Raw genomic sequence first — 15,026 nt, forward strand, 5'->3', positions numbered from 1 at the left:
TGCCCAAAGTGCTTCACAGTTACATTAAAACATACAGTTATAAAAAATTAGCAGGTGTAAAAGGCTTTGTCTATGACATCACTTGCTGCTGCAGCCTTGCACAGGTCAGAGTATTTTGGCGGTTGCCATCTTCAAACGGTCGTATTTTAAAAACTATAATTCCTACAGTGAAGAGCTTTATATTGTGAGAATCACAAGACCCAGACCTACATTTTGATGTATAGTATGTCTCTGAGATATTAACAATGAAGGCACAGTCGCAGTTTAGAAATTGCCCTTCAAATGTGAGCTTTGCAGAGTGGAGTTTCAATGAATGTCAATGGAAGGCGTGAGTTGCAAACAAATGGTCATATTGTGAAAACTATCAGGACTATGGCTTAGCCGTGGACATTTCTAGTGGCAGCAGGGATAGCTGAACGTTTTGATATAAGATTTGTGTATGTGGGCCTGAAAATGAGGGAGTGGTGGCAGTTTAGAAATCATGTCCTGATTTTTCAGCTTTTGCCAGCTCCCACTCTAGCTTTGCCATTCATTCCTATGGGACAAATTTCGCCACAAGAACGACGATATTCGGTGAACCATTCGGCGAAACGTTCCACAAAGTAATAGCAATCCGATCGGGAACAATCTGCACGTTTTGGTATATTTTTGTCTATGTAGTGTAAAAACTGTGGGAGGAGTTAGGGTGGCAAATTTGGCTATAATAAGAATAATAAGAATAATAATAATAATATATATGTGAGATAACATTAAGTGGTCTTGCTATGCAAGAACACTTAACTAGAAAAGCTACAATTTCTGGGGAAATTGTGTGAAGTGTTCTTGCCTCCACCAGTAGTCTACAACTGGAGTGGGCGGAGTAACTGTTATAATTTATATAGCACATTTAATTGCAACGTTGTTGCACAGTTACATTAAACCATACATTTATAAAAACTCTAGCAGGTGTACAAAAGGCTTTGTCTATGACATCACTTGCTGCTGCAGCCTTGCACAGGTCAGAGTATTTTTGCGGTTGCCATCTTCAAACGGTCATATTTTAAAAACTATAAATCCTACAGTGAATAGCTTTATATTGTGAGAATCACAAGACCCAGACCGACATTTTGATGTATAGTATGTCTCTGAGATATTAACAATGAAGGCACAGTCGCAGTTTAGAAATTGCCCTTCAAATGTGAGCTTTGCAGAGTGGAGTTTCAATGAATGTCAATGGACTGCGTGAGTAGCAAACAAATGCTCATATTGCGAAAACAATCAGCACTATGGCTTTGCCGTGGACATTTTTAGTGGCAGCAGGGATAGCTGAACGTTTTGATATAAGATTTGTGTAGGTGGGCCTGAAAATGTGGGAGTGGTGGCAGTTTAGAAATCATGTCCTGATTTTTCAGCTTTTGCCAGCTCCCACTCTAGCTTTGCCATTCATTCCTATGGGACAAATTTCGCCACAAGAACGACGATATTCCGTGAACCATTCGCGAAACGTTCCACAAAGTAATAGCAATCCGATCGGTAACAATCTGCACGTTTTGGTATATTTTTGTCTATGTAGTGTAAAAACTGTGGGAGGAGTTAGGGTGGCAAATTTGGCTATAATAAGAATAATAATAATAACTAGAAAAGCTACAATTTCTGGGGAAATTGTGTGAAGTGTTCTTGCCTCCATCAGTAGTCTACAACTAGAGTGGGCGGAGTAACTGTTAGTATTTATTTATATAGCACATTTAATTGCAATGTTGTTGCCCAAAGTGCTTCACAGTTACATTAAAACATACAGTTATAAAAAATTAGCAGGTGTAAAAGGCTTTGTCTATGACATCACTTGCTGCTGCAGCCTTGCACAGGTCAGAGTATTTTGGCGGTTGCCATCTTCAAACGGTCGTATTTTAAAAACTATGAATCCTACAGTGAAGAGCTTTATATTGTGAGAATCACAAGACCCAGACCTACATTTTGATGTATAGTATGTCTCTGAGATATTAACAATGAAGGCACAGTCGCAGTTTAGAAATTGCCCTTCAAATGTGAGCTTTGCAGAGTGGAGTTTCAATGAATGTCAATGGAAGGCGTGAGTTGCAAACAAATGGTCATATTGTGAAAACTATCAGGACTATGGCTTAGCCGTGGACATTTCTAGTGGCAGCAGGGATAGCTGAACGTTTTGATATAAGATTTGTGTAGGTGGGCCTGAAAATGAGGGAGTGGTGGCAGTTTAGAAATCATGTCCTGATTTTTCAGCTTTTGCCAGCTCCCACTCTAGCTTTGCCATTCATTCCTATGGGACAAATTTCGCCACAAGAACGACGATATTCCGTGAACCATTCGGCGAAACGTTCCACAAAGTAATAGCAATCCGATCGGGAACAATCTGCACGTTTTGGTATATTTTTGTCTATGTAGTGTAAAAACTGTGGGAGGAGTTAGGGTGGCAAATTTGGCTATAATAAGAATAATAATAATAACTAGAAAAGCTACAATTTCTGGGGAAATTGTGTGAAGTGTTCTTGCCTCCACCAGTAGTCTACAACTGGAGTGGGCGGAGTAACTGTTATAATTTATATAGCACATTTAATTGCAACGTTGTTGCACAGTTACATTAAACCATACATTTATAAAAACTCTAGCAGGTGTACAAAAGGCTTTGTCTATGACATCACTTGCTGCTGCAGCCTTGCACAGGTCAGAGTATTTTTGCGGTTGCCATCTTCAAACGGTCATATTTTAAAAACTATAAATCCTACAGTGAATAGCTTTATATTGTGAGAATCACAAGACCCAGACCGACATTTTGATGTATAGTATGTCTCTGAGATATTAACAATGAAGGCACAGTCGCAGTTTAGAAATTGCCCTTCAAATGTGAGCTTTGCAGAGTGGAGTTTCAATGAATGTCAATGGACTGCGTGAGTAGCAAACAAATGCTCATATTGCGAAAACAATCAGCACTATGGCTTTGCCGTGGACATTTTTAGTGGCAGCAGGGATAGCTGAACGTTTTGATATAAGATTTGTGTAGGTGGGCCTGAAAATGTGGGAGTGGTGGCAGTTTAGAAATCATGTCCTGATTTTTCAGCTTTTGCCAGCTCCCACTCTAGCTTTGCCATTCATTCCTATGGGACAAATTTCGCCACAAGAACGACGATATTCCGTGAACCATTCGCGAAACGTTCCACAAAGTAATAGCAATCCGATCGGTAACAATCTGCACGTTTTGGTATATTTTTGTCTATGTAGTGTAAAAACTGTGGGAGGAGTTAGGGTGGCAAATTTGGCTATAATAAGAATAATAATAATAACTAGAAAAGCTACAATTTCTGGGGAAATTGTGTGAAGTGTTCTTGCCTCCATCAGTAGTCTACAACTAGAGTGGGCGGAGTAACTGTTAGTATTTATTTATATAGCACATTTAATTGCAATGTTGTTGCCCAAAGTGCTTCACAGTTACATTAAAACATACAGTTATAAAAAATTAGCAGGTGTAAAAGGCTTTGTCTATGACATCACTTGCTGCTGCAGCCTTGCACAGGTCAGAGTATTTTGGCGGTTGCCATCTTCAAACGGTCGTATTTTAAAAACTATAAATCCTACAGTGAAGAGCTTTATATTGTGAGAATCACAAGACCCAGACCTACATTTTGATGTATAGTATGTCTCTGAGATATTAACAATGAAGGCACAGTCGCAGTTTAGAAATTGCCCTTCAAATGTGAGCTTTGCAGAGTGGAGTTTCAATGAATGTCAATGGAAGGCGTGAGTTGCAAACAAATGGTCATATTGTGAAAACTATCAGGACTATGGCTTAGCCGTGGACATTTCTAGTGGCAGCAGGGATAGCTGAACGTTTTGATATAAGATTTGTGTAGGTGGGCCTGAAAATGAGGGAGTGGTGGCAGTTTAGAAATCATGTCCTGATTTTTCAGCTTTTGCCAGCTCCCACTCTAGCTTTGCCATTCATTCCTATGGGACAAATTTCGCCACAAGAACGACGATATTCCGTGAACCATTCGGCGAAACGTTCCACAAAGTAATAGCAATCCGATCGGGAACAATCTGCACGTTTTGGTATATTTTTGTCTATGTAGTGTAAAAACTGTGGGAGGAGTTAGGGTGGCAAATTTGGCTATAATAAGAATAATAATAATAACTAGAAAAGCTACAATTTCTGGGGAAATTGTGTGAAGTGTTCTTGCCTCCACCAGTAGTCTACAACTGGAGTGGGCGGAGTAACTGTTATAATTTATATAGCACATTTAATTGCAACGTTGTTGCACAGTTACATTAAACCATACATTTATAAAAACTCTAGCAGGTGTACAAAAGGCTTTGTCTATGACATCACTTGCTGCTGCAGCCTTGCACAGGTCAGAGTATTTTTGCGGTTGCCATCTTCAAACGGTCATATTTTAAAAACTATAAATCCTACAGTGAATAGCTTTATATTGTGAGAATCACAAGACCCAGACCGACATTTTGATGTATAGTATGTCTCTGAGATATTAACAATGAAGGCACAGTCGCAGTTTAGAAATTGCCCTTCAAATGTGAGCTTTGCAGAGTGGAGTTTCAATGAATGTCAATGGACTGCGTGAGTAGCAAACAAATGCTCATATTGCGAAAACAATCAGGACTATGGCTTTGCCGTGGACATTTTTAGTGGCAGCAGGGATAGCTGAACGTTTTGATATAAGATTTGTGTAGGTGGGCCTGAAAATGTGGGAGTGGTGGCAGTTTAGAAATCATGTCCTGATTTTTCAGCTTTTGCCAGCTCCCACTCTAGCTTTGCCATTCATTCCTATGGGACAAATTTCGCCACAAGAACGACGATATTCCGTGAACCATTCGGCGAAACGTTCCACAAAGTAATAGCAATCCGATCGGGAACAATCTGCACGTTTTGGTATATTTTTGTCTATGTAGTGTAAAAACTGTGGGAGGAGTTAGGGTGGCAAATTTGGCTATAATAAGAATAATAAGAATAATAATAATAATAATATATATGTGAGATAACATTAAGTGGTCTTGCTATGCAAGAACACTTAATAATATATATGTGAGATAACATTAAGTGGTCTTGCTATGCAAGAACACTTAATAATATATATGTGAGATAACATTAAGTGGTCTTGCTATGCAAGAACACTTAATAATAATATATATGTGAGATAACATTAAGTGGTCTTGCTATGCAAGAACACTTAATAATAATATATATGTGAGATAACATTAAGTGGTCTTGCTATGCAAGAACACTTAATAATGGAAAGCAAGCACTCAGCTTTCCACTGTTTTTCAGTCTGTATTTTAAAGTAGACCATTCATATTTATACCATAAAATTATTATGTAAAGTAATGATCGTTTTAAGCTCGTACATTATGATTACATTACTAGACTGATAATCACTATATAAATGTATCGTATTAACTTGTAACCAATTATTATGATACTTTGTACCATATGTTGCAGGCCTATGGATGTTTAGTGCCCCAGTTTGCTGGAGATGTATTCAAACTTGAAATGATTCCTTCTGGGGCTCTTCAGCTCCCAACCAAAACTCCAGAGGATCCTTTGGCTGTGGGAGAAAATGCTACGACAGAGCCAAGCAAACCTGGAAATAAGGTACAACATAGGATGGTTAGGAAAATGTATACAGTGATTTAAGTAACAAGTAGTTTCAATTAATATTTTTACTGATACTGTCAACAGTAGCTGAATATCAACATGTCTGTCTGTAATTGTTCTATATCCAATGTCATAAATTGATGAGTACTATTATGTGTATGAAGGTCTTGTTTCCTGTGGTTCTTTTAAGGCCAACGTTACAACATTTAATATAAATTAAATTGAATAACCACTTGGGACTGGCATTAGACTTCTTGGTGCATAGAGTAAAAACTGAGACTAAATCATAGTTACATAGTTACATAGTTACATAGCTGAAAAGAGACTTGCGTCCATCAAGTTCAGCCTTCCTCACATTTGTTTTTTGCTGTTGATCCAAAAGAAGGCAAAAAAAAAAAAACAGTTTGAAGCACAATTTTGCAACAAGCTAGGAAACAAATTCCTTCTTGACCCCAGAATGGCAGTCAGATTTATCCTTGGATCAAGCTGTTATTACCCTACATTGAAATCCATGCCTTTAACTTCTTTAGTACCTAAATTGAGTACAAATGTTTTTATTTTCATCTGTTTTGTAGTATGAAACCTAATCCATAAAGTCTCACTCACCGTTATTTATACTCTAGTTATGATTACCAGCCTGTAAAGGAACACATTTCTCTGCCAGAAGCCACCAGTCACAAATATAATGCCTGTACATTTGCTGAAAATATAAGCTCACTACCTGCCATACCATTTACAGCTTTTCAATTTCTAAATAGTGTATAATGGATGAAGAAATTTTGAAAAAATAGAAATTATGTAGTTTTACATAATTTTGTCTGCAAAGCAATCTATCCAAAATTGCTTTGTTATATTATGTTTATATGCTAGCTATGCAACTCTTGCTTTAACCCCTTAAGGACCAAACTTCATGAATAAAAGGGAATCATGACATGTCACACATGTCATGTGTCCTCAAGGGGTTAAATAAACATTTTGCTAATATTTTTTTCTCAATCAAAACATGCTCGGTAGTGAAGGGGTTACATTGTATTCTAGTAATATATATCAAACTTGTTTTCATTCAAAGATATTCAACGATATCACATAGATAGATTAAACATTGCTATAATATATATTGTAGGTGCTAGTTTTTGTGGGGTTTTTTTACGTTCTTACGTTCATCATGCTTAAACTGTTGATGAATGGGTTAAAGGACAGTATGTAGCCCTACTTCAATATGACTCTTGCACAACAAAGGTCAATCATTGGTTATTATTGTAACCACATAAATTCACTATGCATGATATAACAAAGGTTGGTCACTCAATGTGTTTTTTTGTTTTTTTTTAAGCAAAAAATCCATAAACATAAAATAAAAAATATTGATGTTTAAAATAATATAAACATCTCTATTTTTTTTTAAACTGTTAATTCGTGTTTGCTTTTATTTTAGGTATTTGCAGATATTATTAAGGCTCCATAAATAGATGCGATTTTTTCATACACTCTTGGTAAGTATCATTACAATAATTTTTTGTAACTAGTATTACATAAAAACTAAAACACATACTGCCCTCCCATACACACCCACTGCCCACCCATACATACACACACTGCCCTCCCACACAGACACACACACACTGCCTTCTATACATACCCCCACACACTGTACCTCCACACATACTGTACCACTCACGCACAAACTGCACCCCTCACACACACACACTCTACATCCTTCACAAACACAATGCACCCCTGTACACACACTGTACCCCTAACACACACACACACTGCAACTCTCACTCACTGCACCACACACACACACTACTTCCCTATCCCTTACTACAGTCCCTATCCTCTTCTTAAACAGTTTGACTACTTACCCTGGGAGGGCACCATGGCACTTCTGGCACCATAATCACTACAGAGTGTTGTAGTGGTTATTGTGCCTGGATTGTTTCTTTAAATAAGTAGTAACAAATAAACCGTGCTTTTAGGCGCTTTGAATATAATGTAGTGAAGAACCTAGTTCCACTGAGCAGCTCACACACGTGTAGGTACCTCCAAACCTTAACACAGTAACATGCGAAGAAAAGTGGGGTAATGAGAGTGAAACAGAAAGGTCACATCAAACAGAACCCAGTGGAGCGCTAATTCATTATTATAAACTCACCCTTTGAAAAAAGGGGTATGCCAAACGAGAATATCTAGAGGGAAAAATATAAAGTGGGAACAATAGTGCAGTATATCTGAACTGGATGTACTTTAAACAGAGCTGTATATGTAACAAACTCACATGGTTTAGAGCCAAGCAAAGATAGGCTCAGGTCATAAGCGCAGGGGTATTTTAAAGCAAATACCAGACTTCTTCAGTAGTTGAATGATGGTCTCTCCCTTTCTCTGAGGACCATCATTCAACTACTGAAGAAGTCTGGTATTTGCTTTAAAATACCCCTGCGCTTATGACCTGAGCCTATCTTTGCTTGGCTCTAAACCATGTGAGTTTGTTACATATACAGCTCTGTTTAAAGTACATCCAGTTCAGATATACTGCACTATTGTTCCCACTTTATATTTTTCCCTCTAGATATTCTCGTTTGGCATACCCCTTTTTTCAAAGGGTGAGTTTATAATATTGAATTAGCGCTCCACTGGGTTCTGTTTGATGTGACCTTTCTGTTTCACTCTCATTACCCCACTTTTCTTCGCATGTTTCTTTAAATAATCTACCAGTGCCCTTCCCAAGATTAGTTTCTGGACCTGCGCTTAAATGGCAAGCATATTTGCCAAACAGGGGCTCAGTATATGCCACAGCGCTGCACATATATACAATAAAAAAATGTTTGGCTTGGGGCGCCTTGGAAAATTATTAAAATATTAAGGGCGCCTTGAACCTAAAAAGTTTGGGAACCACGGGATTAATATATTTGTCTGGTAGGCTCTCCCCAACCGTATGCCTGTCTAATAGGGAATTGTAGTGTATTGAAGACAAAAATTGTAAAAGACAAAAAAAAGTGCTGATTTGGAAATGTTATCCGATTCAGGTATATTTAAAGCTTGGCTATTTTAGCATAATTTAGTTTTTTTTTATTATTATTATAAACCACAAATGTACAGTGTAGTCACTATCCCTACATATATTTCTTTTAAAATTGGTTGCACAATTATACATGGTATATTGTATGGTCTGAAAAGCATTACCTTGCTCCAAAAACATTGTCTATTTAACAATTTATATTGCTAATTAGCTGTGTCTGGATGACATCAATGGTATTCCACAAGTCACACCAACTTCAGTGATATCATGCTGTTTTTATGATGTAATTTACCATGGTGTTCCACCAGTCACACCAACTTTAGTGATGTCATGCTGTCTTTATAATGTCATGAACCAAGTTTACTCAGTACAGTCTTAGCTAGTCTTGACTATTTCTGAACACACATGCACAAATACTTCAAAGTAATTTGGATAAAACAGTTACAGTTTAATAACCTTAACTAAAAAGGAAAAACACACAGAATTCAGAGTGATTCGACTCCTATAGAGCACACACATACACAATCACAGAGTTATTTACTGAAATGAGAATTGTCAGGAATTCAAAGTGATTTTAAAATAATTACAAATTTAAGGTCAAATACTCCAACATTCTTCAAGTCAGCTATACTTCTAATTTGGCTAATTTGACCTCTTTAGTGCATTACCCTGACAGTATTCAGAGTGATCTCCAGATCACTAAACATAGATTTTGGAAGAAGTGCCACAGGAATTTTAAATCTAGGGCCAAAACAGCCAAGGTAAAAATATTAAAAAATGTAAATATTATTTTCCAATATAATTATTTCGGCCTAAAATGTTAAATTCCGTAGTTACATTTATTCACAGTCTTTCCGGTGTACATACCCAAATGGCTTGGTGCGATCACTTTTCATGGACACTTTTACTTAAAGCTTGATTGCCCTATAGGTTTATGCTCTGTTAAGCATCACCTTGCTCTATACCAATATCTCTTCAACACCATATTTATGAAGTATCTGTGCCTGGATGACATCACATAACTTCAGTGATGAAACAATGTCTTCATGATGTCATGGATAAAACTTATACATGCCATACACAGTTCAGAATTCAGAGTGATCTAGAGATAAACTGTCATAGTTGAAATCTTACTAAACAGAAATTTTGGAGAAGTAAAACTTGAATTTTAAATCTTAAACTGAAATAGCAATACCAAAAATCCAGTAATTTGGTTGTTTGAAAATGCACATGAACACTGATGCTATGTTGCTGTTAGGTTTCAGTAGCTGAGACTCAAGATGTGTGCATTGCCTGAAAGGGCATTAGGGAGACAGAAGGCAAGGTCAGACAGTCCAAGAGGTCAAGCTCCAGGCAGCTAATGTTCATAAACTGGAAACAGAGAGTGTGAAAAAAAAAAAAAAGCCAGCAGTATTACAAGCCAAGTGTAAGTGTACCAACACAGACTAAGCAATTAGACAGATGTAAAGTGGATTTACATAGGGCAGCAGTTACTAACCCACTCCAGTACCTCTCTCCTCTTGTTTCCTTTTGTCCAGCCCAGTAGGTTGTTCCTATTGGCAAGCAGCTTTTGCCAGAGGTGGGTTGCTGGCAAAACTCAGCCGGCCTCAACTCCCAGCACCACTACTGTAATCCTCACCTTCAGGTGGCACATGAGCCTAAACCTGTAGACTGGGAGCCAGTGGGGAGGTAACACATGGCCTTCCAACCTTTGCTGCCTACCAGGACACCCGACCCTGGATTCTGTGGTAGGGAGCAGGAGGTGAGTTACTGGGGAGCTGTGACTGTTGCAGAACCACATCTTAGCAGTGTCCCCTTTGAAGAGGCATATAAAGTGCACCTCATTACTAGTATGACTTTATAAAGAGTAAACATTTATTATTTTTTTTTATAAAATATTTTACCAGGAAAGATACTTTGAGATTTCTCTCGTTTTCAAGTATGTCCTGGGTAATCTATACAATGTGCTAGACAAATAGCTAGCGATCATGTAGATGTAAAGTTTTTCAACTATAAATTACTGCTTACTGCTTTTTGAATTGACTCAACACTGTTTTCTTTCAGGGGGAGAGTTGCTCAATGTGAATTGATCACAACATTCTGTTTGATTTATGCTCCTGCCTGACAAACTATGATGCTTCACTATCAGTTTACCCCACACCAAGTTTAATTTTACTGCAACATTATGTAAAGAGCAATTAATTAGTTTAATGCCAATGTTATCTTTCATATTTACTTGAATTCAGTTGATTGTCAAATCATATATGCTTTAATTGTTTACTCTGCACTAATAAAATAAAAAAAATGCACCTGTTTACATACTTGAAATTCCCATTCTCTGGCTGTTTGTTTCATATCACGTTGTATCAGGGGCGGACTGAGAACCCTCAGGGCCCCCGGGCAAAATAAATCAAGGGCCCCCTTACAGGCCCCACCCATACTCCGCAGCAAGTGCCACCCATGTCCCGCCTCCATGCACCGCCTCCAGCCACACCCTACACAATCTTTAGACACAAGGAACAAAAGTGCAATAATCCCTTCGAGGCCCCAGTAGAGACTACAATTGAGGGCTAATGGGTCATGGAAGGGGGTCTTTCTAGCAGAGGCTATCTCAGTGTCCTTTAGAGAGTGTGTTAGAAAGAATCCCCTCCAGGCCCTATTAGAGACTACAATGGAGTCTAATAGGCTTGGAAGGGGGTCTTTCTAACAGAGGCCATCTCAGTGTCCCTGCTGGAAACAGTCGCCTCCAGGCCCCAGTAGAGATTACAATTGAGGGCTAATGGGCCATGGAGGGGGGGAGCATTCTATCTCAGTGTCCTTTAGAGGGTGTGTTAGAAAGAATTTCCTCCAGGTCCCATTAGAGACTACAATGGAGTCTAATGGGGCCTGGAGGGGGGTCTCTCCAACACTCTGGTTCCTATTCACAATATAGCAACACAACATAGCTCGCTGATACCTAGGCCAAGTTTGCTCCTCTTACCTTAATTACTGTTGCTGGCTGGCAGTCTGTGGGCTTGCTGGAAGGCTGTGGGCTTACTGGCTGCGGCTGGCAGGCTGTGGTCTTGCTGGCAGTCTGTGGGCTTGCTGGCTGCGGCTGGCAGGCTGTTGGCTACTGCCGGCAGGCTGTGGGCTTGCTGGCTGCGGCTGGCAGGCTGTTGGCTTGCTGGCTGTGGCTGGCAGGCTGTTGGCTTGCTGGCTGCGGCTGGCAGGCTGTGGCTTGCTGGTTGGCAGGCTGTGGCTTGCTGGATGCGGTTGGCAGGCTGTGGGCTTGCTGGCTGTAAGCCTAACTGGTGGCCTGTGGGCTGGCTGGCCGGCCTATGGGCTGGCTGGCTGGCCGGCCTGTGGGCTGGCTGGCTTGCTGGCTACTGGGGCACTTGTACATTATTTAAAGAAATAATCCATGCACAATAACCACTACTGCTCTGTGTAGTCGTTATGGTGCCAGGAGGGCTGGGCCCCCCTTTCAGAGTAAGTAGTCAAACCGTTTAAGAACAGGGTATAGGAGCAGTGGTGCAATGTGTAAGGGGTGCAGTGTGTGTGAAAGGTTCAGTGTGTGTGAGGGGATGTAGTATGTGAATGTGTAGGGTGTGCGGGGCAATGTGTGTATGAGGGGGCTGTGTATGTGTGTGGCAATGTTAGTATGGGGGGCTGTGTGTGTATGGGTGGGCAGTGTATGTGTGTGTGAGGCAATGTGTGCAAATGTGTATGTGTGTGTATGGGGGGCAGTGTGTGAATGTGTATGGTGTGTGGGGGCAGTGTGTTTATGGGGCTAGAGTTCACTCTCACCACTGCGACCACCAGGAATCCCTGGTGGTCACAGTGTTGAGAGTGAACTCTAGCCCGTAGCTCCAGGACTAGAGTTTACTCTCGTAAGAGCCGTAACGTTGCCGTGGTAACCGCAGCAACGATCTGTGCTTGCGCAAGAAGGACCCAGAGGAGCTGAAAAGTGAGATCCCGGGTCCTCTCTTCCTCCCTTCCCTGCAGGCTGCCCGCACGGTGCCTGCGGACAGGGGAGGGGGCAATTGCCCTCCTCTTACTCCCCCCTCACTCTCTTCTTACCCCCCTTCATACTCTCCCCCTCTTCTTACTCCCCCCTCTTCTTACTCCCATCTTTTCTTACTCCTCCCTCTTCTTACTCCTCCCTCTTCTTACTCCCCTCCCCCCTCTTCTTACCCCCTTCCCTCTCTTCTTACCCCCTTCCCTCTCTTCTTACCCCCTCCCCCCTCTTCTTACCCCCTCCCCTCTCTTCTTACTCCCCCCTCTTCTTACTCCCCTCCCCCTCTTCTTACCCCCTCCCCCTCTTCTTACTCCCCTCCCCCTCTTCTTACCCCCCCTCTTCTTACTCCCCCCCTTCCTCTTCTTACCCCCCTCCCCCCATCTTCTTACTCCCCCCTCCCCCTCTTCTTACTCCCCTCCCCCTCTTCTTACCCCCCTCCCCCCTCTTCCTACTACCCCCTTCTTCTTCTTACCCCCCTCCCCCATCTTCTTACTCCCCCTCCCCCCTCTTCTTACTCCCCTCCACCTCTTCTTACCCCCCTCCCCCTCTTCTTACTCCCCCCTTCCTCTTCTTACCCCCCTCCCCCCTCTTCTTACTCCCCCTTCCTCTTTTTACTCCCCCCTCCCCCTCTTCTTACCCCCTCCCCCTATTCTTACTACCCTTCTCCCTCTTCTTACTCCCCCTTCCTCTTTTTACTCCCTCTCTTCTTACCCCCACATCCCCCTCTTCTTACCCCCACCCCCTCTTCTTACCTCCCTCCACCTCTTCTTACCCCCCTCTTCTTACCCCCCTCCCCCTTCCTCTTTTTACTCCCTCTCTTCTTACCCCCCTCCCCCCTCTTCTTGCCCCCCTCTTCTTACCCCCCTCCCCCCTCTTCTTACTCCCCCCTTCCTCTTTTTACTCCCTCTCTTCTTACCCCCCCATCCCCCTCTTCTTACCCCCCTCCCCCCTCTTCTTACCTCCCTCCCCCCTCTTCTTACCCCCCTCTGCTTACCCCTCTCCCCCCTCTTTTTACTCCCCCCTCTCCCTCTTCTTACTCCCCCCTTCCTCTTTTTACTCCCTCTCTTCTTGCCCCCCATCCCCCTCTTCTTACCCCCCTCCCCCCTCTTCTTACCTCCCTCCCCCCTCTTCTTACCCCCCTCCCCCCTCTTCTTACTCTTCCCTCCCCCCTCTTCTTACTCTTCCCTACCCCTCTTCTTACTCTTCCCTCCCCCCTCTTCTTACTCCCCCCTCCCCCTCTTCTCACCCCCCCTCTTTCTTCTCACCCCCTCCCTCTTTCTTCTCACCCCCCCTCCCTCTTTCTTCTCACCCCCCTCCCTCTTTCTTCTCATCCCCTCCCTCCCTCTTTCTTCTCATCCCCCCCCTTTCTTCTCATCCCCCCCCTCTTTCTTCTCATCCCCCCTCCCTCTTTCTTCTCATCCCCCCTCCCTCTTTCTTCTCATCCCCCTCCCTCTTTCTTCTCATCCCCCCTCCCTCTTTCTTCTCATCCCCCCCTCTTTCTTCTCATCCCCCATCTTTCTTCTCATCCCCCCCTCTTTCTTCTCACCCCCTCCCTCTTTCTTCTCACCCCCCTCCCTCTTTCTTCTCACCCCCTCCCTCTTTCTTCTCACCCCCTCCCTCCCTCTTTCTTCTCATCCCCCCCTCCCTCTTTCTTCTCATCCCCCCTCCCTCTTTCTTCTCATCCCCCCTCTTTCTTCTCATCCCCCCCTCTTTCTTCTCATCCCCCCTTTCTTCTCATCCCCCCTCTTTCTTCTCATCCCCCCCCTCTTTCTTCTCACCCCCCTCCTTCTTGTCACCTCCCCTCCCCGTAGCGTGGCCGAGCTGCTGTGCGGTCCACGGTGCCCGGCCGGAGTGATAGGAAGGTGCTCAGTGTGCACCTTCCTGTCAGTCCGGCCGGGTACAGGAAACAAAACTCTTGTTCCGCGCGGAACAGGAGTTTCTGTTTCCTGTACCCGGCCGGACTGACAGGAAGGTGCACAGTGTTTGTGCACCTTCCTATCACTCCGGCCGGGCACCGCGGACAGCACAGCAGCTCGGCCACGCTACGGGGAGGGGAGGTGAGAAGCTGCAGCCACCTGAGGCTCTTAAGAGAGCGCTCAGGCGGCTGCAGCATTTGAAGGGGCGGCGGACCATGTCCGAAGTGCCCGACCGGTCAGTCCGCCACTGCGTTGTATTAAATTTACAGGAATGGAGGTTTAAAAAAGATAACATAGTTGATTAATTCAACCAGCTATATCATAAGGAAAAGGCATGCCTAAATCGGGGAAGGTCTCTAACAAGACCATGTCATGTCCAATAGGCATGAGTCATTGTCCATTGTTAAAATATTGCCAATAAATATGGTGTGTATTTATTTTTTCATTGTCAAAATATTGGGAATCAATGTGACG

This window comes from Pelobates fuscus, chromosome 6 (assembly GCF_036172605.1).
Source record: "Pelobates fuscus isolate aPelFus1 chromosome 6, aPelFus1.pri, whole genome shotgun sequence".
In the NCBI taxonomy this organism is placed as follows: Eukaryota; Metazoa; Chordata; class Amphibia; order Anura; family Pelobatidae; genus Pelobates; species Pelobates fuscus.